The sequence below is a fragment of the Python bivittatus genome, unplaced genomic scaffold, assembly GCF_059951505.1.
Source record: "Python bivittatus isolate LINGU-HERP-01145 unplaced genomic scaffold, Pbiv_v1 ctg000080_np1212, whole genome shotgun sequence".
Taxonomy (NCBI): Eukaryota; Metazoa; Chordata; class Lepidosauria; order Squamata; family Pythonidae; genus Python; species Python bivittatus.
This window is the reverse complement of record NW_028277035.1, coordinates 27292361-27318780: the sequence shown is the minus strand read 5'-3', so window position 1 is coordinate 27318780 and position 26420 is coordinate 27292361. Positions and strand designations below refer to the sequence as shown.

General features: G+C 39.3%; 1 long non-coding RNA gene across 1 annotated transcript; it reads right to left on the bottom strand.

The window, feature by feature from the left end:
• Positions 1 to 871: 871 nt before the first annotated feature.
• On the bottom strand, positions 872 to 25006 carry LOC112542197 (uncharacterized). Its single transcript, XR_003086030.2, has 3 exons — positions 24857 to 25006; positions 3912 to 3993; positions 872 to 1130 (listed from the first exon to the last, which is right to left on the bottom strand). It is a non-coding gene; the product is annotated as an uncharacterized LOC112542197 (long non-coding RNA).
• Between the last annotated feature and the right edge of the window lie 1414 nt (positions 25007 to 26420).

Here is a 26420-nt window from a genome sequence, read left to right as displayed (position 1 = left end):
CACAGGAATGTTATTGGTTATTTATTCATTAGATGTACATCTCACCTTTACTCCAGGAGTTCAAGGTGATGTACATAGTCCTTCCTCTTCCCAGTTTTCCTCCAACAACAATCTTGTGAAGTAGGTTAGGCTGAGAGAGAGAGTGCCTGGCCTAAAGTCACTCAGTAAGCTTGAGGGTGGACTTGATCCAGAGTTTCCCTGGTTCTAAAGTTATACCTTATCATAATCCTCATACACAATCACAATACCTCATACACAGATTCATGCCTGTAGATCTTGTAGGAAAGAACAGCAGAATTGCCCTTATCTATGTAGCTCTAACTTCCAAATGACCAGGCAAATACTATACAACAAGCAAATAAAGCAAGCTAGCAAACCATGTAAAAATGGTTCCTGCATTACAATGGTCGAATGTTAGATTAGCATTTACTATTGCAATGCGGGAGCCACTAAAATGCTATATTAGTATTTAGTGCTGCACAAAATCAATCAATCTCATTTTGACTATTCTTATTCAATAAGATGAAAGGGAAATTGATTTTGATTTTATTTTTCTTTCATGGGACAAGAAATTGTGTGGTGTTCCTGAAAGTGTTGGCAGAACTTGTATGAGCTCATTGAAAAGTCACCCTGGAAGAAGACAAGAAAACAATATGGATGTGTTTGTGAAACTACCAGGAGTCATGTTTGACTCAGCAAAGACTTTTTAAATAGAAAACATCATCAATAACATTTCCCACCATCTTATAAACCCAAAATAAGCTCAAAAATACCACTAGAAGAAATTCTAAGTCTGTGGTCAGAAACAGAAATCTTATGTAGGGAAGAAAACTTTCAGGAAAGCAGAAGCTACATTTGAGCAAATTTATTTTCCAGCCATTTTTTAGGCAAATAATGTTATTATATGATTTTATTTCCTGGAAAATAAAAGTTTTTAACACTGATCATAATGACAACAGCTCTCACATAGCTGTTCCCTTATGGTTCACTTCAAGGTAGACTCCTTCATGTCAAGGTCATTCCGTGAACGTGGTCATGTAGTTTTCTTGGCAGCAACAATGAAGTGGTTTGCTATTTTCTTCTTCCAGAATGCCTTTTTGATTTCCCACACTAGTTTATAGTTCTGGGACCTATAAATACATAATTGAGGACAGTATGGAAAATTAATCATCAACTTGACTCTCCATTATTCATAGCAATACTGTTTCACTTAGAAGATAAGGAATTAATAAGAAGCATTATAGGCCCCATATTTAATACCATCCTTAGAGGCTTGGATAAAATGGAAGCATACTTTGGTTTCCAGTCTGTCTCCTCTCCTCTGATTCCTTGATTGTCCACTATCTACACAGAAGGATATATCTGACCAATTTAAGGAATGGAAGGATAGAGGGCATAAAGTTTATGACTTAATAAATCTGTCACCACTGAATAGAGATGTCAGAGAAAGTGAAGACAAATCCTAGCCTGGTTCCAGATATAAATGTAAAACTTGCTTTTTCATAAATTGTATAGATTGTATCAATTAAAATTATTAAGAGAAATTATTATTCATAATCAAAATTAAGACTTTAATAGTAGGGGAATCTTATCAATTTCATACGTTTAGAGCAGTCACAAAAGGACTATTATAGTCTGTTGGGCTTGCGAACAATGTTACCTCAGGGTTGACGGCAGAATATTTTCAATATCAATTGAAGGGAATAGCAATAACAGAGGGATATGTCTCCATCTCCTATAGTATGTGGGAATACTCCATAGACATGTCTGGCTGGCCACTGTGAGTAACAAAATGCTGGATTCTGGTGATTTGAATCACCATTACATTCTTATCACATTGTGTGAAAAAGCCATTGGAGGTTACATGAGATCTTGGGGTCAAAGTCACCAAATTGAGTTTTTCACTATTTGGGAAGGTACCACTTGCCCTCCCACAAAACACCAGCTTGGGGAACGTTATTTTACAATAATTTGCAATGCTAAGGGATTAATATTTCAGCAAGTGCACAATGATGGAGTTCTCTAGTTTAATGCCTTTCCAAAAGTCAGATCAACAGCCATTGTAATCCATGAAATTAGCTCTCCTTCCCTCCCTTTCTCTTTCTCAATGTTGCTGGCTAGAGAGTGGAATTTCTTGACTACTGTATGTGTAGAGTGCTCTGATTTATCATTAATCATTAATTACATTTATTCTGCATTATAGATAAACAGATCAATGTGGACAATGATTTATGCAGAGCTTTTAGAGTGCCCCATATCAAGCAGGGCATTGAAATAGCGGTTCAATCTTTTTCAGAGTACTGAGCAACTATTCAGTACATAGGAGGTATTTCCAATGTGTATATCATTCTTGGTTTCTCACAGAAACTTTTTTCACCATGCTCGTAGCCAGGGGTATCCACACGATATGGTAAAAAATGTCAAGATGGTGGCCATGACGGTGTGATCAAAGCTCTGAAAAACAGATGGTTAAAAAAAAAAAGTCAAAAACAGACTTTTTTGTCTATACCCTTAGGACTATCCTTTTAGTAACTTATTAGAATTTCATTATGTTGTCTATTGATTTGCTTTTCCCTTTCTCAATACCAATAATGTATGTGTATGTGGGGTGAAGACGGGGTGGGGTGGGGTGGGGACTCTTCTGCTTTGTTTTGCTGCCAACAGGATTTTTTTTTTTAAGTGTCTTTGACAGTATGAGTGAATATGAAGACAGAATGAAATCACAAATACATTAGGCTCTCCATGGACATTAGAAGGAGAAATGGAGAGGGCAAAATACATTTTATTATAAAATATAACTTGTCTACATAATTCTCAACTAATCATTTATTCACATTAATTTATGTGAATGTATAATAACGTGAATAAATGATTGGTTGAGAATTATGTAGACAAGTTATATTTTATAATGAAGCTTATTTTGCCCTCTATTTTTCATAGTGAATGCTCTGTGTTGCCTTTCACTGCAGAACATGTTGAACAAATCATCATCACCATCCTAGCGTTTTTCTTGCAGGTGCAGGGTCCACTTTTCAGATCAACGAATGACATTTCCCGATGTGATCAAATGCAGCAACCAGGTCCAACTGGGAGATTTTCATGTTCACATTAATTGTGTCCTTCCACCTTTGCTTTGGCCTTCCATGTGGGCATCTGCCATTAACACTAAAGTGGTAGGTAGATAAGTGTGGGGTGCTGCTCGTAGAACGTGGCCATACCACTGTAGGCGGTTTTCCTGCATTTTCTCTGTTATCGGTGGAACACCCATCTGCTGCTGGACTGTATCATTGCTAACGTGGTCAAGAAGGGAAATGCCTAATGACCAGCAGAGCACACACATTTCCATGGCATGTAAAGGGTGCTGAGCACTTTTGGTGGTTGGCCAGCACTCAAGGCCATACAGTGCTACTGGCTGGACCATCATTTTATATACTTTTGATTTTAGGTGAATTGGTATATGCCTATTGCAGAGCACTCCAGTGATCTCCTTCTACCACAGCCATGTTGCATTCATCCTCATGCACACTTCCCCATTAATGCCGCTGTCACTTTGCAGATGGGAAGCAACAGAAGGAGTTTGTCTTCACTAGGTCTTCACCACTGACCTGAATGGTGGAGGTGGTCGAGCTAGTCTTCAGATACTATTCTTCTTGATATTAAGGTGCAAAGGTAGCTGCCCGTAGGAGATCTTTGGTCTAGAGCAAGGCCCAGGGGACACTGTGATGCAGGTCTCACTTGTTCGTATCCATGACAAGAATGAACAGCAATGGCAATAGTGCCAAGCCTTGGTGGACACCAACTTTCACAGGAAAGCTGTTGGAGAAGCCAGCAGCACATTTCACTCAGCTGCTGGTATTAATGTAAAGCATTTTATGAGTAGCTCAGGCACACCATGGTCATGTAGCGCGTACCATATCAGCTGATGCAGAACACGGTCAAAAGCTTTTTCTAGGTTGTGGAATGACTTCTTCTTTACACCTGGCTTTCCTCGACCTAGAAAAAAAAATTCAAACAAATGCCTGTTTTCAAATCTTTTCTTGGAAAATCAGAACCACTGAATTGGAACAAGCCATTTAGGCTATTGGATCCAATCCCCTGCTCAGTGTAGGAATTCAGATTAATGCATCCTAAGAGATTGCTGGTGAGCCACTCCTTGAGCATATCCAGGAAAGGTGAACTGTCCTCCTGTTGGCTCTCCACTTTTGAACTGCTGTTACTAACAGAAAGATTCTTCTAACATTCAACTGGCCTTTATCTTCTCTTAACTTAAGACTTTTATTCCATGTCCTACACTTTGTGATAGAGAACAGGACTTGACTTTCTTCTTGGTGACACCCCCTTCGGTACTTAAAGAATACTCAGTATTCCTCAGTATTTAACCAAGGAAATACTCATTTCCTTGGTTAAAACTTTCATAAAGGACAACTGATTTTCCTATGCCTTCTTCCACCCTTTGAAGAACATTTTTAGCGCTGCTACTTCATGCTTCTTTGCAAGATTGCAGTTTGTTTTTAGAAGTGGATGGATGATTAAAGACACTAGTTCAAGTGCTGCTTTTATTGATTCTTCCACTTATTTGAACTGAGATACACTCAGTAGCACCCCTAAGTTAATTACCTTGCATTTCTGTGCAGATATGGGTATTCTGAATATATAAAACCACTCCTTTCTTTCTATAGCTTCTTTTCTTTTGAATAAATTGCATCCTTCAGCTGCTAAATTCCTGTTCTGAAAGCTATTCTTCAGATCTCAATTACACCTATCAAACCATATTTACCTTTGTGTAATTAGAGTTTACATTTATCTTGTTTATTTCCCATACTCTGAAGATTAGTGAATTAAAAGTGTACAATAACAAGGGAGTGAGAGTGTATAATTACACTCTCACTCCCGTAGTTCACAAGTTCTTATTAAAAGCTCTTCCTTCTCAGTTTTTAATTTCAGTTTAAAGCCCTCCTAATCAAGTTCAACTTGTGGTCAAGCACATGTTTCCTAAACTTTGTGAGGGACAATTCATCTCATGCCAGCAATCCATCATCAGGTTTAACTCCAGCCAGCAATCCATCATCCAACACACAGCATGGTCTGATAAACCACATTTCTCCTAAAAAAAACATTTCTATGGCCTGTAATTCACCTGCAACATTCTTTTTTCTCCTTAAAAGGATGGATAAGAATACCATTGAACCCTTGGGTTCTTTAGTTTCCTTCCTTGAACTCCAAAGCCTGAGATGATTTGGTTATAGCTCCTCTACTACGTGGATAAACAGGAAGGGGACCCCTTCAGTGATCAGCAGTTGTATCACATCCCTGATTCACTGTCATGGATTCATTGGGATAAGGTGTGAACCTAATATACTGTTCCCTGGCTGTCAGTTAGAAAAGGCAGACTTTTTTGTTAATAAGAAGCATGCAACACAGGAGTATAATTAATCTGATAGTTATGAGATGTTGGAAAATCATGGCCAAGCATCAAGTCCAGTAACAAGGTAGCAATTGAGAAAAGTGGAACAAAATAGGTCTTTGCCACTTTTAGAAAGACAGAAGCACTAGTGTATTTTCTGAACTTTCTGGAATGAGAATGGGGTTCAGCACTATTTAAAGAGTGACTGAGGAATCTCAGCTTTACGGGAATGGTGCCCCTGATCAATGTGTCTGTTTCTCTTGGGCTGTTATTGCAGGATCTTGGAATTTATATGGCCTTTGACCTGGCTTATCTGATGTTTGGGTTGAAGCAAATTCTTAGTGCTGATTCTATGTGACATTTGGACATAATCCAACCTTGCAAAATAACTCATAATATAAAAACTGTTTCTGAGTTCCAATGGTGAAGAATATCTTCTGAATATTTTAGTTTCTGGATTATGGTTCTTGTTCATCGGGCCTGCTCCTCTGAGTTGAAATAGATTTCCCATGCACATTTGCATTTTTTCCATTCTAGGGAAAATGTGGTAATTCAGGAAGACCAATGGACCAATGGAGGTGAATATGTGTATACCAACAAATCAGAGGCACACCCATGGGATCATCACTGTCGGGACTCATAGCAGAGATTGTAATGCAATGCCTAGAAGCTATAGCACTTCCACACATACAACCTAAAGTATGGATTCGATATGTAGATGACACCTTTGTTATAATAAAAAAAGGAGCAACTAGAGAAGACACATGAAACCATCAACAAGATCTTCAAAGGAATAAAATTCACCAGAGAGGAAGAAAACAACACACCACCCTTCCTAGATATCCTCAGCAGCAGAGGAAACAACAGCAAACTAGAAACCCAAGTTTATCGGAAGACAACCCACGCTAATCAGGTACTCCATTACCAAAGCAACAACCCAACCTCCCACAAGAGGAGCTGTGTCAGAACATTATTCAAGCAAGCACAAACATACAACAGCAAGTCAGAACAGCAGAAAAAGGAAACAGACCACCTATACAACATTTTCCAACAAAATGGATATCCACGCAACTTTATCAAAAAGTGTCTGACCATTCAACCTACTACAACACAAACAACACAGACTATGAAAAGGATCATGCTTCCATACATCAGAAATGTCTCAGAAACCACCAACAGGCTATTACAACCACATGGCACCCCCATGGCACACAAACCAATGAAAGCCCTCCAAAATATTTTAAGTAAACCAAAAGACCCAGTAGCACAAGAATTAAAAACAGGAGTCATCTACAACATACAGTGCAAGGACTGCAACAAATACTATGTAGGACAGACAGGCAGCAGGCTGGCAGAGCGCATCCACGAACACCAACTAGCAGTCAGAGGACATGATGAGAACTCCTTAATCTCACAACACATAGACAGACTTAACCATAATTTTAACTGGGAAACTGTCAGCATTTTAGACCAAGCAAAATCCAAAAATGCAAGGGAATTCTTGGAAGCCTGGTATTCAGACAAGGCAGCAATTAACAGACACATAGAGATAAACAGCATCTACACACTATTCAAAGGAGACAAAAGACCAGAACAGCTCACCAGCAATCATCACCCAGATAAGCAGAGATTAACACCAAGATTATCACAATCAAGCAGCAAACAATACCCTAATCAAGGAACTATCAGAGGAACAAAACAAAACCCCCACCTCCACCAACACTGGCAGGGCATGCAAGAGTATATAAATAGAGAGCAAACCCCATCCCATTCCAGCACTGAAGATGTTACCTAGCCGGGTAATGAAAAGTTTGCAGGAAAAGAACCAAGTTCAGAGAACCCCAAGGACTTCAGGAAGATCCAGTAGTATTTATTATACTAAACTGTATTTAATAGAATGTGCAATTCATTTATAGCAGGAAAGTGCAACTGCAATCTGAATCTTTCTTCAGCTCTAGAGTCTTCTTGGACTACTAGTGTTGAAAATCAGAGGTGTAGTTTTGTGTTTTCCTGAAGCAGGAAGCACAGAAAGCTGTAAGGAAAACTAAATAGCATGATTTTAAAAATAAAGATTCTGAAATGATCTCAAAACACTGTCCTCTCCTTCCACATGCATAATATAGACCCATCCAATTTGTTAAATGCAGCCCCTAGTTATAAGAAGATTGTCCACCTTAATTTATGGCATCCAGTGCTGTGAAATTTCATTACAGTGTCTGGTTTAGACAGCTTTAAAAACAGACTGGACAAATTGCTGGAGGGCAGCCCTGTAAATAACTATTAACTTAGCCAATTATAGATGTCATGATATTCTTGAATAACAGATTACTGGAGATGGAAAGTAAGCACAAAGGGCTGTCACCTTCACAACCCACCTATGAACTTGTTAGTCTGTGATCATCTCTGTATTGTTACAAATCTTCACTCATCCGGAATTAATGAGAGTACCTGGACCTTTATATCCATTGTGTATGGATCCATTGGGGTGGTTTTCTTCCAGGTGAAAAATGATTTTCTTTAATGGATATGAGAATGAAAGGTTAGGCATTTCATCAGTTCAGTTGGCCAGGATGACCTTGGGAGGTTGATTAGAACTTACTTGGAAATGAGCAAACATGTCATCCTTTTCCTTCTGTGACTTTATCTGCCAAGGAACCTTCTAAGATAACAAAGTGGAAGGGATCAGTTCAACTTTAACACAAGCCACACAACACTAGACAAACTTCCGTGGATGAAAATATTGCTCCACCTTTACAAGGATGCTTTTTTTTGAAGGGGTGTGTGTGTGTGCCTTCAAGTCAGTCTTCATTCTTGGCGACTGCCTGGACAAGTCCCTGCAGTTTTCTTGGCAAAGGTTTTTTTCAGAAGTGGTTTGCCATTGCTCCCTTCCTAGGGCTGAGAGGGAGTGACTGGCCCAAGGCCACCCAGCTGGCTTTACCCAGCTAGCTTTGCACCTAAAGCAGGACTAGAACTCATGGTCTCCCAGTTTCTAGCCTGATACCTTAACTACTACACCAAATTGGCTCTCCACAAGAAGACATTAGGATTACTGAAAAAAAAAGTTTCTCCATAATGCTTTGAACAATCACTATCCTACAAAGACACACTAAAGAAGTGTTTCTAATGAATATCAAATGATGTAGAAATGCATGTGCAATTTACTACCTGTTTATTTATTTATTTAATAATATGTATTCCGATCACAGATTCTCTCAGCAGCGTACAAAGCACTAAGAACAATTAAAATGAGACGTATTAAGATAATGAAAAGCAGTGGTTACTCAACATCTTTGATGAGGCCAAAAGCCTGCTAAAAAGGCATGGTCTGAAGCACCTTCAGAAATGAAAGGAGGGTAGGGTACATTCATACCTCTGGGAACAAAGGGTTCTACAATGGGGGGGGGGCAGATTCTGGTCTGCTTCCCTCTTATTTCCCATGGGGATGGCAGCTGCAGCAAGCTCTTGGTCAAACCAAACAGGCAGAGTTATTTTAATAAAACATTCGCTTGCTGAATATTTATAGTAGAGAGGACTTGGAAAGTAGAGGAGAAAAAGGGCTGAATAAGAACCAGCTGGCCATTGAAGTAGCAGAAGAGTCCAAGGAATAGACAGTTTCAAGAAATGGTACGATAAAGTGGAGGTTTTTTACCCTCTCTGCTGTGCATAGTTTTATAGTGCTATAAATGTTTCACATGAGATCCAGTTTCCTTATCTTTGAAGGAGCCAAACTGATTCTCTTCCACAATTGTTTTCCTTTTTTGCTTGATAATTTTATATTTAGTAATATTTCCATAACTATATCCCAAAGTGAGCTCATCCTAATGGGGCTGTAACTTTCTGGATTTTTCTTGGATTTGTTTTTAATAATTGGAGTTGCATTAACTATTTCCATGACCCCAAGATTGCTCATTGAGAGAAGTTCCATATTACTGTTACTGGAGCTAGAATTTCACATTATTATTATTATTATTTTAAAAAAAGCTCTTAGATGAATACCCTACTGACCATGTAATTTGGTAATATTAACTTTGTCAATAAAGTTGACGACTTCATTCATGTTTGCCAGAAAAAAAGAAAAAAAATCAGGCAGCACTTTCCTGCATGTGGAAGAATTTATTTTATTTATTTTATTAAAAAAATTTATATGGCCGCCCAACTCACACATGGTGACTCTGGGCAGCTTACAGAAATAAGGCCTCAGATACGACACATTCAGACTAGCCATTTGATGGGTTCCATATCAACCTGGGATTCCTAGCCTACTGGCAAACCATGTCTTTATGCCTTTCAGAAGAGTATCGAGGTGGGGGCCAATCTTATCTTTGGGGGTATAATATTCCATGAGGAGGGAGCCATCATGGAGAAGGCCCTTTTTCTCGGTCCCACCAGATGAACCTCCTTAATGGGGGGGGGGGGACCTGTAACACCCTGCCTCCCTGATCTGACAGGTCAGGTACATGTAACTGGGAAAAGGTGGTCCTTCAAATAACCTGGCCCCAAGCCATGTAGGGCTTTAAAGGTGATAACCAGCACTCCGAATTGGACCCAGAAGCAAAAAAAAAATAAAAAAAAATAAAAAAAAATTGGGAATTGTTTGTTAGGAAGGCTATTGCTACAAGGAGACAGAGCAAAGCAGATCCCAGAGACTGGAAACCCTAATAACCTACTTCAGTAATCTATCTAGGTTTGCAGTCTTCTCTGACAATAGATGAAGACAATAGTATGGTTTTATTCTTCTATGAATAAATAGAAGAACATTGTAAGAACTGGACAAGTGTTCATGAGTGGATTAATTGTTTATTTATTTTATTTATTTAAATGTAATGTCCACCCAACTCCAGTGGACTCTGAGATTCTGTCTATTAGGTGCAAGCTAATAAAGAAGCTGAGCTGATTTCTGGACTGGCTCGTTGTGATTCTTGGGCTGAACCTGACATCAATCTCGCCAGACTAACTCTAATCCCGCACAACAGCAACTATAACCATTATGCCCTGGGGGGGAGGGCAGTCTCTTTCTCTTGACTTTCACACATTCCATCTGGGGGCTAAGGAGACACTTTCCTTGAAATGTCTCTCCCCGCTCCCTGTAATTTTATATTTAGTAATATTTCCATAACTATATCCCAAAGTGAGCTCATCCTAATGGGGCTGTAACTTTCTGGATTTTTCTTGGATTTGTTTTTAATAATTGGAGTCGCATTAACTATTTCCATGACCCCAAGATTGCTCATTGAGAGAAGTTCCATATTACTGTTACTGGAGCTAGAATTTCACGTTATTATTATTATTTTTTTTAAAAAAGCTCTTAGATGAATACCCTACTGACCATGTAATTTGGTAATATTAACTTTGTCAATAAAGTTGACAACTTCATTCATGTTTGCTCCCTGTAACCTTGAAGCTCCATTCCAGAATTCTCCCTGCTCATGCCTTCCATCACATATACCTTTATATTTAAAAGCTCATTTATCAGGTCAACAGGAGATATCCTTCTTCTGTGTTGCTCCCATATTGTGGAACACGTCTCATTAGGAGTCGTACTAAACGTTTCTCTTCACCCTGACTTTAGCTTTTGAACTGACAGTTAAGGATGTTAGGTGTTATTTTTGAGTTGTGTCTTACAGTGTAAGATTGTTTTGAACTTTCTTGTCATTGGACTGTCTTGAATCCTTTTGCAGACAAATTAAAATAAGCAAATAAGTAATAAAATGCTGATCCAGTCTTTTATTTGAAAATAAATGTACATACATTCCTTTCCAAAATATTCAAGATGCAGGGGCATCCATGGGTGTGAGTCAGAAAAGTCAAGATGGAGCAGTGCATAAAAAGAGGGTGGGGCTTTTATTTCCTGGGCACTACCCTCACGACTTTTTTGGCACACCCACTCATCCACCATTGACATCCCTATTAAGATAGCCAGCGAGGAAATAATTTGGTTCCAAGAGGATAGACTATAGACAGGGTGTTCGCATAGAAAAGCTATGCTTTTAATTTACTGACTGCAACCCAGTAGGACTTTAGAGAAATCATGGCAGCCAGAAGTCTACTGTTGCATTTTTATTCCAACTTGCAGAGTTTTTCAAGAGATCCTTAAAAGCAGTCCTATGTTCAATTCATCAACCTAGCTGAGTGAACATAAAACCATTGGTAAAAGGATATCCATTAGTAAAACTCACACCCCGGCCTTGGTCTATGCAGTCATACCTATAAAAGCTTCTCTCTGCTCTTCTACCACGCCTTTGTTGTAAAAATGTCTGAGAGTGAATCAGTGCAGGGAACTGCCTGATTCAAATGCTTTTCTGAAGTGAAACTCATTGTAAGGGCAAAGATGCCCTTTTCTTCCCATCTTTTGAAGAACTGGGCGAAATGAATGATATTAAATCAGCTTGCTGAACAGTCATTACACTTTTACATGTGGCCTTTTGTTCTTAAATCATAATCTGTCATTATGCATTATTAAACCAGCCACAGTCCTTTTTAAAAGGTTGGTGCTGCTACCAGGGTGCTGAATTCAGCAAAGTTGATGAGAGAAGGCAATGACTGCCCAGGAGGGGGCAGGGAGATAAGGCACCCGACAAAGTGATTGGGATATTCTAGCCTGCATTACAAAAAGCCAGATCAGTGAAAGAAAACATTTTGCCCTTTTGTCTGGCCTTCTTTCTGCAGACTAATGATAGGCTTTTGCGATTTGATGAAAAGACAAAATTATGTGCTTTTCTCCCATTCCAACCACTGAAATGAGGAACTGATTTCATTTTTAGTCGCTCTTTTACTTCATCAAAATTTTCATTTTAAGTTTATTTCACAAGGCTATTCTACACATGGTCTCAGATTAACGGTGTTGCTCATGTTGAGCAACATGAGGAACCAGCATCTGCAAGCTGTGCTGGTAGTAGGCACTATTGTCTGATATTGTACAATGTCATGGGCATAATTTGAAAAAAAAGAATCATGTCAGAATCTCACCAGGTCTCATGCTCTCTTGCTAGGTGGCAGTCATTTTAATTTTAATGTTGAAGGTCAGTGGCTGCCATCTAGAGGTATCATGGCTGTCAGAGCATCATGGTGCCAGTGAATCACTTAGGACTCTTCCACCCAACAGCCTTTCATTGCTATCTCTTGTGCTGAGACTGGCAGGAAATGAAGCTGGCTTAAGATATTTCCTTCTGGACTTGACTCATCCTTCAGCTTTGGCAACTAACAACTTACTTACCTTGTAACTATTTTGTACTTCTTTTTCTTTTTAGAGTACTTTTATTGCATTCTTATTTCCCTGTTATTTTTATGATATTCTTTACTTTCTGAGCCACCCAGAATTGTTTGGAGTTGAACAGCATCAAAATCAAATAAACAAGCAAGTATATAACCAGGTGATCTGTCTGCATGGCAGTGACCAAAGTCCCTGACTGGTGGATTTCTCTGCTTCTTTACCCCTCTCACCCATACCAGAAATCTAAGAACAAATGGTTTTCTTTTCCATGGGTGAGTGTTTCAGGACATGTGGTTTCCATGAATAGATCTTTCATATGAACCCTTCCATTGATTCCTTCTTGTATTTACGCTTTCCTGTCTGGCACATCCACCTGTGAACTGAGAGACAGAAAGCACTAAAGGAAAGACTACAGTTTTGCCATTCTTCGGCTAGAAGGGGAGCGTGACACAACTCTTGTCGGTTTCACTTGGAAAGAAAGAAGGGTCCTCTGTTTTACCATTCCACCAATGAACCCGTAAAGCAAAGAGTGGGGAGGGGGGAAGGGCAGTCTTTCACCATTCCACCAGTGGACTTAAAAAAAAAGTTTTTAAAAAGGTGCAGTGCGCCAGTAGTCCAGCAGCCCAGGATGAAATGGCTGTGGAGGGCAGAAGTCACCAGAGAGGAAAGGGCATTCCTGCCACAGTACCCAGAGCCACTGGGAGCAGAGGCACTTGCCTGTAATAAAATGAAATGCAGCAGGAAGGCCACACAGCACACTCTGTCAGCAGAAGCTGGAAAACGTTACTTTTAGCATGAAGCAAGAAAAGGTGGGTGGGGTTGCCTCTGCCATGGGCTGGGGGCATGTTGAGGATCTCATGTGTACCTGTCCTCAAGGAGGTTAGCAGGCCCTCTTTGTATCGGGGCAAGGAGAATGTAGGGGTGAGTTTTTAGACATCCACCACAGAGGGCAAGCGAGGCACTAAGAGGCAGCAGCCAAAGCTAAGGAGCTACAATATGACAGTCCCGGTGTCTGAATGGTCTTTTTCTCTTTAATCAAGTAGACATGAGAAATTGGAAACTTTACATATCAGGAGATACAGCTCAGCCTTCTGGAAGGTTTCAGGAAACTGAATGATAACATAGTGAGGTTACCAGGGAGTGTGGCTGAGATGGTTGCTGTTTTGGGGCAGGTGAAGGATGAGAATGGCAGTGGAAGGCCGATGAGAAGCAAGCTGCTAGTTTTCCTAACCTTGAAGCTCCTCTTGCTGCTGACATTACACTGCCAAAATATGGCCATTTTCCCAGCTAAATTTAGATTTTGCAGCCTTGCAGATAGAAGCATTGGAAGCTATATGCAGGATGTGGGTTTCCCAGCCTTGATCTGTGGGAAAAAGGGACTGGAGATGATGGTGGATGAAACCAGACCCCAAAGTAGGTAGTTTGCAGTACTGTCCAGCTCCTCTCCTTGTGTTGTCCCATCTCTCTTTCTATTCCCAGAGGAAGGCTTATGCTATCTGCCTGATAATACCGAGGGTTGCATCAAATGACTCATGTGAACTTTATGTCAGTCAAAGCATGGGGCATGAAATTAGTCTCATAACAAAGGCCACTGTCTAGCTCAGGACGTTTTTATCAGAAGCAGTTTTAAAATGACCTGCAATCTTTTTCACTTCTGTCAACTCAAAAACATTGAGAACAGAGAGTGAAAATTGTTGCCTTCTCCTGAATCGCACAAGACCTTAGGAACACAGATCCTCTCACTCATAATCAGTGCAAATGGGAAAGGAAAGGAAACCAGGCAGTCTGGATCCTGTACACACTGCCGATCACCTGTAAAGGAAATGAGGATCTTGGCAGAATCCGGGGCTACTGATGGAGAGATGCAAATCTGTCAAGCTCACATTCTCTTTAGAGGAGTTGCTGGGAGAAGAAGGAGACAAGAATTCCTCATAATAGGACAGAGTTTTTCTGACCAGCCTCAGAGTTCCAATATTTCTGGTTAAAACCTGGTTCCACAGCAGTTGCTGTTGCACTATAGCAGAAGGCAACTCTCTCAGTTGCCAAAGATAGACAATGGATGAGCTCCCAAGGAGAAGGACCACTCTAGGAGCAGCACAAACTCCTCAAGAGGAAGTATCCTCAGGACAAGTCAGGAAGCACATGGGAGGTAACACTGACCTGCAAAAATTCTATTTCACCAAACATCAGAAATAACCTTAGACTGGTAGAAAGGAACTTCCAGTAGGAGCCATAATAATATACAGGTAGACCTCGCTTACCAACTGCCTTGTGCAGCAGCTGTTTGAAGTTATGACAGTGCCGAAAAAATAACTTTGTAACCAATGGCCGCATTTACAACCTTTGCAGCGTCTCTCTCTCTCTCTCTCTCTCTCTCTCAGTCACGAGTTCGCCATTACAGTCAGTTAGTGCATATCGTCCTGTGCCTGACCCATTTTTTTCTTTTTCTTTTTCCCTTTGCAGAATGGAGAGATTGCTTTAAAAAGTGATCTCTTGAGCTGCTTTTCTCTGCAGCCTGTCCCCAAAAGGCGCTAACTCCAAGTTAACAAGCTCAGCTCTGTGACCTTAATTAGACAGCTCACAGATTGTAACTGACAAGACTTTAATCACTTTCATACCCAGTGGTTTGCCTTATAAGCAGCTCAGAGCTTGGAGCCCTGAGGGTGCTAGGCAAACAGCTGGCACGAGTGCATTCCTTCTGATGTGTATTCCCCATGGTGTGCCTGCTTACTCTCTTGTAATCCCTTCTTCTCCCATGAATGTAAAGAGAAACATTAATTCTCTTCTTGCTAATTACCCCAGCACTGGGGTGAGCATTCCGTGGGTGGAGGAGTGAGGAAAAAGGGCTATAAGATTTGCCCTTTTACCCAGCTTCCTCATGAGTTGAGTTCTGGAAACCTTTCCTGCAATTTGGGCTCACCTGGCTGTTTGGGGTCATATTCTTTTGATGCTGTAAAGCAAAGGAAAGCTGAATTAAAATCGTAAGCACAGTTGCAGTCACATGATTTTCCATTTAGTGACCACATCACTTAGTGACTGAGTTGCTGGTCCCAATTGTGCTTGCTAAATGAGGACTATCTGCATCTATTCACATTCCCTAATGGTTGGCTTTTTGGGGATTATTTTATTCCATTTTTATTCTATTTTTTAAATCTTGTTTTTAAATGGTGCTTTTACAATTGCTGTGAATAGCCTTGGGATTTTCTAAAAAAAGAAACAAGAGTTAGTCATCTTAATAAATAATATATTTTCTTTTTGCTTGTACAATGCAAACTTATCTATGAAAGATAGCTTGGATTTTGAAAACAATTGCTATTCTCCCATCCGATAGGTAATGTTTGGAATAATCAAAGCTTAGTATGTCTCAAGGAAGAAGGATTGTGGCTTTTGCTCCTCACTTGAAATCTGGGACATGAACTGTACCTCACAAGAATGGCAAGAATGCCAAATGGAAGGGAGGGTTCCTCTTTATAAACTTAAGTGTACCATGAACTGTTGGGATTTGAAGTTGCAGTTTAGAAGATATTAGTATTTTCATAACATAGACTGCATTTAGCATTTTTATATAATGACATGGTTTCACTGAGACCAATTCATTATCTTTTATTGCCTAAGAAAATGAGTGGTACTTTTTGGCTTTGTTCTTTGACCTCAGATTCTTTCCATCAGCCTTGATCCGCTTGTGTAGGCATGAACCAGGCATTCCTCCCCACTTTCCCCCAGAGGGATGATATCTGCTCACAGCCCATTTCTGGTGAAGGAATTTTCCTTATCAGGTATCATATGAGACTGAGAAATAGAGGGGATTCTCTGTAGACTGGATTCTGTAACAAGCTGTTAGAATGGAGGAAACTGCTAGGTGGATCATCATCTTTCATGTGGACAGTTAGATTAGATTAATGGATGGTTTTGGGCTTCTCAGGGTTTTCTGTTTTTTGGCAGCTGTTTTGTTGCCCAGCCTCCATCTCGATACCACACAGTGGAAGATTTGATGAGGGAGAAGAAACTATCTTGTCCCCTCATTCTGAGACCTGATAGTGGAAGATGTGGCCACCTCAAATTGTACACAACCAGATGAGTGCAATTGCTACTAACCTGATGCCATAAAAGTGGAAAGGTCTCTTAAAATTAAAAAAAAAATGGGATACATCTGATGAAATGGGTGTGTTAGCACAAAACTCTCTGACACACTGAAAAACAAAAAGGACAAGTTTAAAAAATGGAAAGAGGGACACCAGAACATCAAGGAGAGCTGGAGTCTATAAGGATGTGGCATGGAAGGCTAAGGTTCAGAATGACCTGAGGGTTTTAACAAATTCCAAAGCTAACAAAAAAGCTAGGCACAGAGGTACAAGATAGGTGGTACATGGCTCAGAAGAAGTACTTGCAAGAAGGATCTGAGTATCCTGATAGACCCCAGATTAAGCATAAGGTAGCTGCAGCTGCCAAAACAGCCAATGCAATCTTGAGCTGCATCAATAGAAGTATGGTGTAGAGATATGTCAGCCCTACAAGATAAACCAGATCAAGAAACAGATGCCACATAGGCTTAAAACTACTTTTATTAGAATGGCTATAGTAACAGAATTTTGTAAGTCTGAATGTGCTTCTCCTCCTCCCTCTTTTATCTTCATGTAAATTAGGCGGGGGGGGGGGAGCCTGCCTTAGGTGTTTTCGTAAATCTCTATCTTTGTATGGGCTTAAGCCACATTTATCTGTTTGTTGTCTTGGTAACAAATCTTCCCTCTCTGTGTTAAGGCCATCCTATCTACTCTCTGCAAGATCATAGGAAGTAATATTTCCATTCATTGCTGCACTGGGCAGATTGCACCTGGAATACTATGTCCAGTTCTAGGTGTCACAATACAAGAAGAATGCTGCAGAACAGGAAAGAGTGCAGAGAAGATGGTAAGGAGCTTAGAGGGTAAATTGTACGAAGACTGGTTAAAAGAACTGGGTATGTTTAGTCTAAGCAAAAGTAGGCTAAGGGGAGACATGATAGCAATCTTCCAATACTTGAAAGCCTGTCACAGGAAAGAAGGTATGAATTTATTCTCTATAATGCCCAAGGGTAGGACAATTACCAGTGAGTGGAGACAAGTATCAATGAGTGGAAGTTTTACAGAAGAAGACCTAAACTTGAAATAAGGAGGAATTTCATGACTGTGAGATCTATGAAGCAGTGGAATAACCTGCCTCCTGGAGTCATGGGTACTCCATCACTGGAGGTTTCCAAGCAAAGGTTGGTCAACCATTTGTCTGGGATAGTCCTAGGATTCCTACCCTGGGAAGGGAGTTGGACTAGAAGACCTCCAAAGTCCCTTCCAACCCTATCATTCAATGATTCTATGAAACTACTGATGGTTCCTTAGAAAGAATGGATCTAATAATAGGTCCAAACCTCTCCTCCGTAAAGCCTTAGAAGGATTTTCTCTCTGCTCTGGCATTGTTGCTGTTTGGGGGAGCATGTACGAGCCACTGCCTTCTTGCCTGTTTGACCATATAACTCAGACTTTCCTGATGCAGTGCAAGGCAACCTATATGTTCCTCTGTTAGTTTGCTTTCCCCAGCCTACAGCCCAGCTAGAAAGATGGTAGCTATTACAGCAAACCTTTATCAATGTGGTTAACTTCTGATTTGGTGACTAATCAATATTTTCCTTCTGGTGTGGATTCAGATTTGTTGTTGTTCTATTTCTGTTTGTGGCAGCTTGAAATATACATATCTTTAAATGTTTATGGCTGGCTGTAACCTAATGTTTATGTTCCTTGGATAAAGGATGATGAAACCTTTTTTGAAGGTTCATGAAATCAATTTAGTTCCAAAGGAAGAGGGTTATATAAGGTAAACTAAAGTATGAATTTCTCTCCAAGGGACAAACTGTCCTTCAGCTGACTTGAGCTGCTGAAGAACTGCAGGCAATGGAGGCTAGTCTTGCTGGGAGCATAATCCAAGGACAAAGTCTAAGAGAAACCCATAGATCAAAGGACATTGAATCCCTCAATGTATTAAAGTTGAGAAGCTAGAGAACAGACATTGCTCCTGCAACCCAAAGTGAAATCTTTTAAGTCCCATAACCCCACACAAGGGTAACCCTACTCATGAGCAGGCCTTTACTAATGAAAAGTCTTGCTTTTGCTTTCTCAGGGAGGCGGTGCTATACCTGGCCAGGTGACCAGCATCTGGGACTCCTTAGGACTGGGTAGGGACCCGACCTCCTTCAGAAAATTAGTAGGGTGACCTCTTCATCCCTAGGATGTAGATTCAAATATGTCTTCCTCAAAGGATAAGGACCACCATTGCCATAATCAGATCCAAGATTCATAAAATTGTTGGCTAAGAATCCTTAAAATTACAGATGATGCCAGTTGAGAATTCTGGAAACAGATGTCTCAAATACATGTGTGTGCACACGTATTTGAGACATTTCAAAACACACACACACACACACACACACACACAGAGTTGCTGTGAATGAATGACTCATGTTTGTCCTGATCATATAGTGATTATATGCATTTTATTTAATTGATTTGTTAGTTTTATAGCTTGCCTTTTGTACAGGAGCTCAGTTTGGTATATTTAGCACTTCTTTCTCCTATTTTCCCCCACAACAACAGCCCTTTGTGGTAGATTGCACTAAGAGAGAGTGACTGGCCCAAAGTCATTCACTAACCTTTTATGGCTTACTCTGATAATTTTTGAGAAAAAATATGTATAATCAAACACACAAATATACAATCTGTTCTTCAAACCATAACATAATATATGAAATGCTGAGTTACTGTGAGATGTATGTAAATTTTGTGACACTCAAATGATTTTTAAAAAATCTATCTGTCTGTCTGTCTGTCTGTCTGTGTCTGTCTGTCCGTCTGTCCGTCTATCTATCTATCTATCTATCTATCTATCTATCTATCTATCTATCTATCCTGTATATTGACAATTTTTAGAGATTCTACTGACAATTTAGGACAATGGGGAAACACCATTACCACCATCAATCTTTGAGATTTTCATAATTGGACAAATTCTGATTATTTGCACCAGCATCATTGAGCTAAGAACATTTATGAGAGAAAGCTTAGGTACTGTCTTGAGAGGAAGGAAGGAAGGAAGGAAGGAAGGAAGGAAGGAAGGAAGGAAGGAAGGAAGGAAGGAAGGAAGGAAGGAAGGAAGGAAGGAAGGAAGGAAGGAAGGAAGGAAAACTATGACAACATCTAACCAACCTTGGCTGATCTTAAAAAGCTAAACAGGATCCAACCTGAATTGTAAGTGGATGGGAAATAGCAAGGAATCCCAAGACAGGAAAATTGAAAAAAACATCCCAGAAGAAAACAATGACAAAATACTTCTATACTGCTGCCAAGAAATCTATATGCTCAACTCAAATGAAATTTTATTTATTTTAATTTATTTTAATTAAAATTTCAGAGTCCTTTTGCAATGATTCAGTAAGCCATGGAACAATATACTATACAATACAGACTTTTCCCTCCAGTTTTGAAACTACTAGAAATTATCTATAGGCAGCTTGGAAAATACAGTTTTGAAATTTCATGAACTATATCACTGTGCTTCACTTAGTTCATGAAGTCCCCATGTATTACCCCTTCACCGCAAAATGCCTTAAGCAAATGTTCTAATGCAGGCAGAGGTATCTGTGGGTGTGTGTCAAAAAAGTCAACATGGTGGGCATAGCCACACAATCAGAGCCCCTTTTCATGTGCATTGCACATGAGCAACACATGTAAAAAATGGCAGGGCTTCAGTCACACAGTCACAGCTATAATCTTGACTTCTTTTTTACACACACACCCCACCCCTCATGGAAAGCCCTGTATGGAGATATGAGGAACTCTTGGTCAAGCATAACAGAAAAGTTCTCTTATCTCACCCAGATCTGAAGCAATCGGTTCATACCTGGCCAGCTTTTGTCCTTGACACCCTACTGTAATTATTCCATAATTCATCAAATGTATGCATACAAAATACCTTTTGAAGGATTGGACACCTGCTCCGTTTCTGTCTGTACAATTACTAAAGTAATAGGAACTATTTATAATGTTGCTAATTCTGTCACTATGCATCAGTCAGAAACCCTTGAGGTACATCTGCTGAGAGTGAATGTGGCCTTTTTCAATTTCTTCCTGCACAAATACTATAGTTGCAGGCACTGTTTAGACTAATGAGAATTATGTCAATATAGACCAGGCAGGCACTGTGATTTCTAAGCCAAAATAGCATATGAGTTTTTACAGGTTATTTGAGGTGAATATTATGTGCTGTCTCCAATTGGTTAATTTTTCAGAGTACAAGTAGAAATTGAAATGTACTTAGTACTCCCTCCTAAAAAGAAAGTTTATCTTTTATTATTATGAAATATCCATATATGTGGATCTGTATATGTATAAATAATAGATACCATATACTTGGCATGAGCAACTGACTTATGGATTTTTAAAATGGCTATACATCAGTCATTTTACAATATGAAGAAAAAAGAAAGCAATAATAGGAAAGTTTCTAAAAGAAGAATTTCATACATTAGATGACAATGAAGCACAGTAGGCGTATTTTATGTCATGTTGTATTTCTGACTTACAACTTCAGTCAATGATATTTGCAGGTTGGCATAATTCCTAACCAATTCAGAACTCTTGGAGAAAACAAATTCCACGTATCTTCTTAGCTTCTCCTCTTAAATTTGCCAGTGTTTCTTATCATCTCTTTGATAGTCTACAGCAGTGTTTCTCAACCTTGGCAACTTTAAGATGTGTGGACTTCAACTCCCAGAATTCCCCAGCCAGCCTGGGAAAATGAATTCCAGTATTTTAATGGGATAATTTGAACGTAACACCTCTTTTTTTCTTTAAAAACTATTACAATTATAGACTTGGGGGACTGATGCATCCTAAAGATGTGCAAAGCTTCAAAGCAGTGCTTCAATTCAACAAATCCATTGAAACAGATTCTCGAATAGAGGTGGAGACCTGCTTAGAAGCAGGAAATGAAACCAAAAGGCTTCAAAGCACTTTGTAATCTTTTGCAGTGTGTCACAAATGGCTTTTTGGCTGCTTCTGGGTTGTTTACAGATGATGTTCAATGTTGCATATATGGAGAACTTGGATTGATGGAGTAATATTGACATAGTGGACTGACGAGTTTTAGCTTCTCCTAAAACTCTCCACCCATCAGAGTTTTTGGGGAGCAGCAAGGCTTACATCATTTAGGCCTTTATTCAATTTCTCACCTTCCAGCTTCTTGAACGTGGTCAACTACAAGTCTTAATTTTGCTCTCTTCTGTGCTAATTTAATGTCACACTTCTCTGTTTTTCCTGCCAACTCCTCTCTCTGCATTTTGAATTATGCATGATTGAGGCAGGTTTAAGTCTCTTGACAATGAGTGAATGGGTGCCAGGCTAACCCTTACAGACATTGGCTAAAACTTTTAGTACTCTCAAAATAGGTGTGGTGTGGTATGGTGTGGCAAGGCTACAAATGCCACTTTTTCTGTGCCAGCCCTTTTCTATCTGGCGATTTATCTCACGATGTTAGCACGTTGCTTCTGCTAATGTATTTTCAGCAAACCTCAACCTTGGTACAACCAAGTAGTGAATTGGTCTATCCAAGGAGGGGACAAGCTTATCATGTAGCTATGCCAACCCTCCCAGCATCCCAGAAAACTCCAAATCAGAGAGAGCAAATTGACAGAACTTAATGAAAACAAATCTGTGATTGTTCTTTAATGCCACACCAAGCCCGGAAAAGCAAGTGGAAAAGTAAGAGCTTTCCTTTGAAGCAGTTCTTGAAGTCAACTCACTTTTTGCTGGACAATTTGGAAGCTACCATATTGTTTCTTTCTGATATCTCTGCCTTCCAAGAGGTACAGGAGGAAGAACTGAAGACATCCATCTAAAACTTGGCAGGGTTCATGTCCTTTATACCTACTATTTTTATCAAATTGTGCCAAAAAATGAATTAGTTACAGACATGTTGATGCTTCCCCATTATAGCCTATGGGTGTGTCTTTTTTCCAGCTGAATCTCAAAGCAGCTTGAATGGAATCTATTTGCCCTTGAAATCATGAATGGCAAACTCATGTCAAATCGTGTCCTCTTTAGATCTCACAAATCCAGTTAAAATAAAATCAGGACTGATTTGCACCAGTCTAACACAGAATTATGTTCAGAGATTGAAGGATGTGTCACATTGCACAGATTTCTATCTGAGCATGATGAATACTAGTGACTTGCATCTGAATCTAAATGATATGAGAACAGTTTGTAGACTCATGACAACTGCCTGGATAGCAGTCTTATATTAGAAATTTCTAAAAGGTACTATTGTAATAGTTTGTGCATGTGCAGAACTCCATTATGCCTCTTTTTAAAAATGAAGCTTCCTTTTTATGAAAGAGTGCATCTAATTGTTATAAGTCTCTGTGCATATTACATGCCTCAATAATTGAAAAGTATCACTGCAGGCAAACTCCAATTCTTAATGAACAGAAGTCTGCTTCTGTTCTGGGGTGGTTTTTTGCACTCAGTTTTGTTTCAAATATATCTTTCAAAGAAGGAGGTAATACAAAAATATGAAAGATAGAAAAATAAGATACAGATAGTGAAACACAGATGGATAAACAACACATCTGAAATACTGTAATGATTAGAAATTGTTGATAATGTAAGATAGTGTCCATTTTCTAGTCAAACCCTAAATGTCCCTGTTGAACTTTAAACTGAAAATACTTGGTTAACACAGCCTGTGTGTTGTTTGCTGACATGGGCTATTTTTTTGCATTCCGGACAAAGACACTTGAGTGTCAAGCTTTGTTTATAGAGAGTCCCCCAACTTAAATTAGCTGCTCACCAGCAAAAGCAATCAAGGCTCTGAACCAAACATAGCTGCAGGCAAGAGCATGAAAGAACCTTGTGACATAATTCATAATCCCCCAGGCTCTCACACCTGCTCCTCATTCAGTGTGCTATCTGCTGTCATTCGTCTGCAGTGTCCCACCACATTCTATGGAGGATAGGCAGGTCAGACTACGTGGGGCTTAAACTTGGCTTCAGAAATGTCTCAAAACCAGTAGAAGGATGTTTTACTAGCCATCCTTAAAGGATTCCAGGAAACAACACAGGAGTTACATTTTGTCAAAGAGGTATGGATTTCTCATCAGACCACCAGTGCAAGGATGACTGTGTTACACGGAGCACTTGTTTTGTGAATGGCCTTCCCAGGGAAGTGATTTCCACTATCTGTATCTGCTTTATTTCCTTCTAGCCTTGTTTGTAATTCTTTCCCTGATCCCCCCAAGAGTGTGATTCATGCACCTGATAAAATAAAGGAAGTGAATTCCACCCACAAAAGCTTATGCTAGAAAAAATGCATTGATCTACAAACTGAGGAGTGTTTCTTGTATGTGAGAAATGCTGGTTCAAGCTTCAGCTTAATTTTTCACTTTTTAAACATATTTGATGCATATGTGCTGCTGCCATGCATGTGCCTTCCAAATAAGGTGCTTGCATGTTATAATAATATGGCTTATGAGCATTTGTCAAAGAACAAACTGAAAAAAAAACTAATAAAATGTATTATTCAATAGCTAGCAACAAAAAAGAAGTGACATAGCCTAATACATAATAAATTTCCTTATTTTCCTTGTTTCTCAGATACCTTGATAGTTGTAAAACAATATAATTAGCTAATTATTAAAGCCAATTATGGCTGAGCCCCTGATTGTCTGAAATAAATGACATTGATACTGAAAAATGATATTAATATGTAAAATACAGCCTTTCTAACTTATTAACATAGCAATGGAACATAAATATAACAAACAAAAAATGCTGGGTAAAAGATGTTAAGAGAGAGTTGATTTTCCCCCAGTTGATACTATAATATATTCATGATATTGCTTTCGGATTCAGAATTCAGTGCCTTAAGCTAGAATGAAACTGATGATTATAATATTGTGTCTAAATGACAGTATAAACTGTGTGCTGCATAAACCTTTATACTCATAGCAAATTTGTTAATCTGAATTTGCCCAGGAGATTACTTTTGATGGCGCAGGACACATTCAGATATTGCATTCGTTCTCCTGTGTATTTAACAACTCATGGAAAGTGGCCTGCTGCACAGAGGGCTATGATTCACCTCCTGCAAATACAATGCACCTTCAAACATGAGATGCAGTGTGATTGAAGTCAGATGCTTTAAGGAGAAGAAAATCTTACCTTGCATTTCAGTCTGGGTATTGGCTGGAAGTGAAAAAATAAACTAAACTAGCTCTTAGTTCTGAACAAGATCCATGATTGGCTTCTCATTTTTTAAAAGCAACCTTTCTACCTCCCACAACCTGGATTGGGACCATAGGCTGGGTAAGTGATTATCCAGATAAAACTCAATTTGCAAACTCTTATTTGGCCTGTTAAAAAAAAAGTAGTAGGAAGTTCCTGCAGAACCATAGAATTTCTGCAAAACATGTTGGGCTAGAGCGACTGTGGCCTGACACCATTCCTTTTATTTCACCATATTCAGGAATTTGCTTCAGCTGATACGAGCATGTGTGAGTCTTCACATTAGATGTATTCAGTTAACTCTGACATACCATAGGGATTTTAGCTAGATGTAGATAAAAAGTTCATGCAAAATTAAACTGAGTCATGAAGTAAGCTGTTAAGGCAATTGGTTTGCTCCGCTAGCGTTGAATATATAGACACTATATATTAGTGTCTGTATATTAGCTTAGCATGTTACCTTGAAAATGAAAGTTACAATTAGTTAATATGGCTTGGAGTGACTGATAGACTGTTGGGCACCTGCCAGCCTTGTCCCGCTTGAGGGCAGGCAGCCAAAATTCAGGTGATAACCCAAGACAGCTACCAATGACTTTTTCCATTTCCGCAGGTGGAAAAATCTATAAACGTTCCAGCAATGACAAAAACATTTTGGCTGAACTACCCATCAAGGAAATGAGTGGTCAGGATGCTGTCAAGGTTGGGGATCTGGATGGGACTATGAAGAGGTATTTTAATAGCCAGAAGGCCAAGGACTGAGGAAATTCTTTCACTACTTTCTAATTCCCAGAACTATAGAAGAAAATAGGGGTAGAAAGGGTGGCGGGTAAACTGAGGAACTCAGTACACAGATCTTTCTTTCATAAATGTGTCTAATTACAAATTGCAAATTCAGCCATAATGCTGAATTTCACAAAATCTTAATTTTATCTGTAAAACCCTATAGTAAATCAGTTTCATGGTTTAACACAAGTTGGACAATTAGATGGGGCCCCTACCCATTTGCTTCACTGCATACTATCCATGCCGATTTACTAACCAACTCATTCTGATCCTTTCAAAAGCCCTCTGATCTTCAGCAAGTTAAGAAAATGACTTCCAAAATGCATTTCTAAGAAATGTTTTTACATCTTCAAAGAAACCATGGTTGGTACATCATTATTTATAAGACGCTGAATTTATTAAAGTAAAAGGAATCCTCATCTGATACATTGGAGATGAGGTAATGACCTTTCAGTTAAGCTTGTCTAATATAAATGAATAAACACAGTCAGCAATGAATTGATTGAGTCTTTCCAAGTGCTGAAGACAGCGCAGCATATCTGTCTTGCAATCATTACAAACGTATGCATTCTGTTCATAAATTAAAAGGACATTTTCAAGGTTGCTAGACCTCAGATTTACCCTGCCTTGACAAGTGCTTCTGATTTAGAGAACTTACTGAAGTAGGTAATTAGTTCAGACTGCCTTGCACAACCACTTTGAGTGGATATATTTCTTT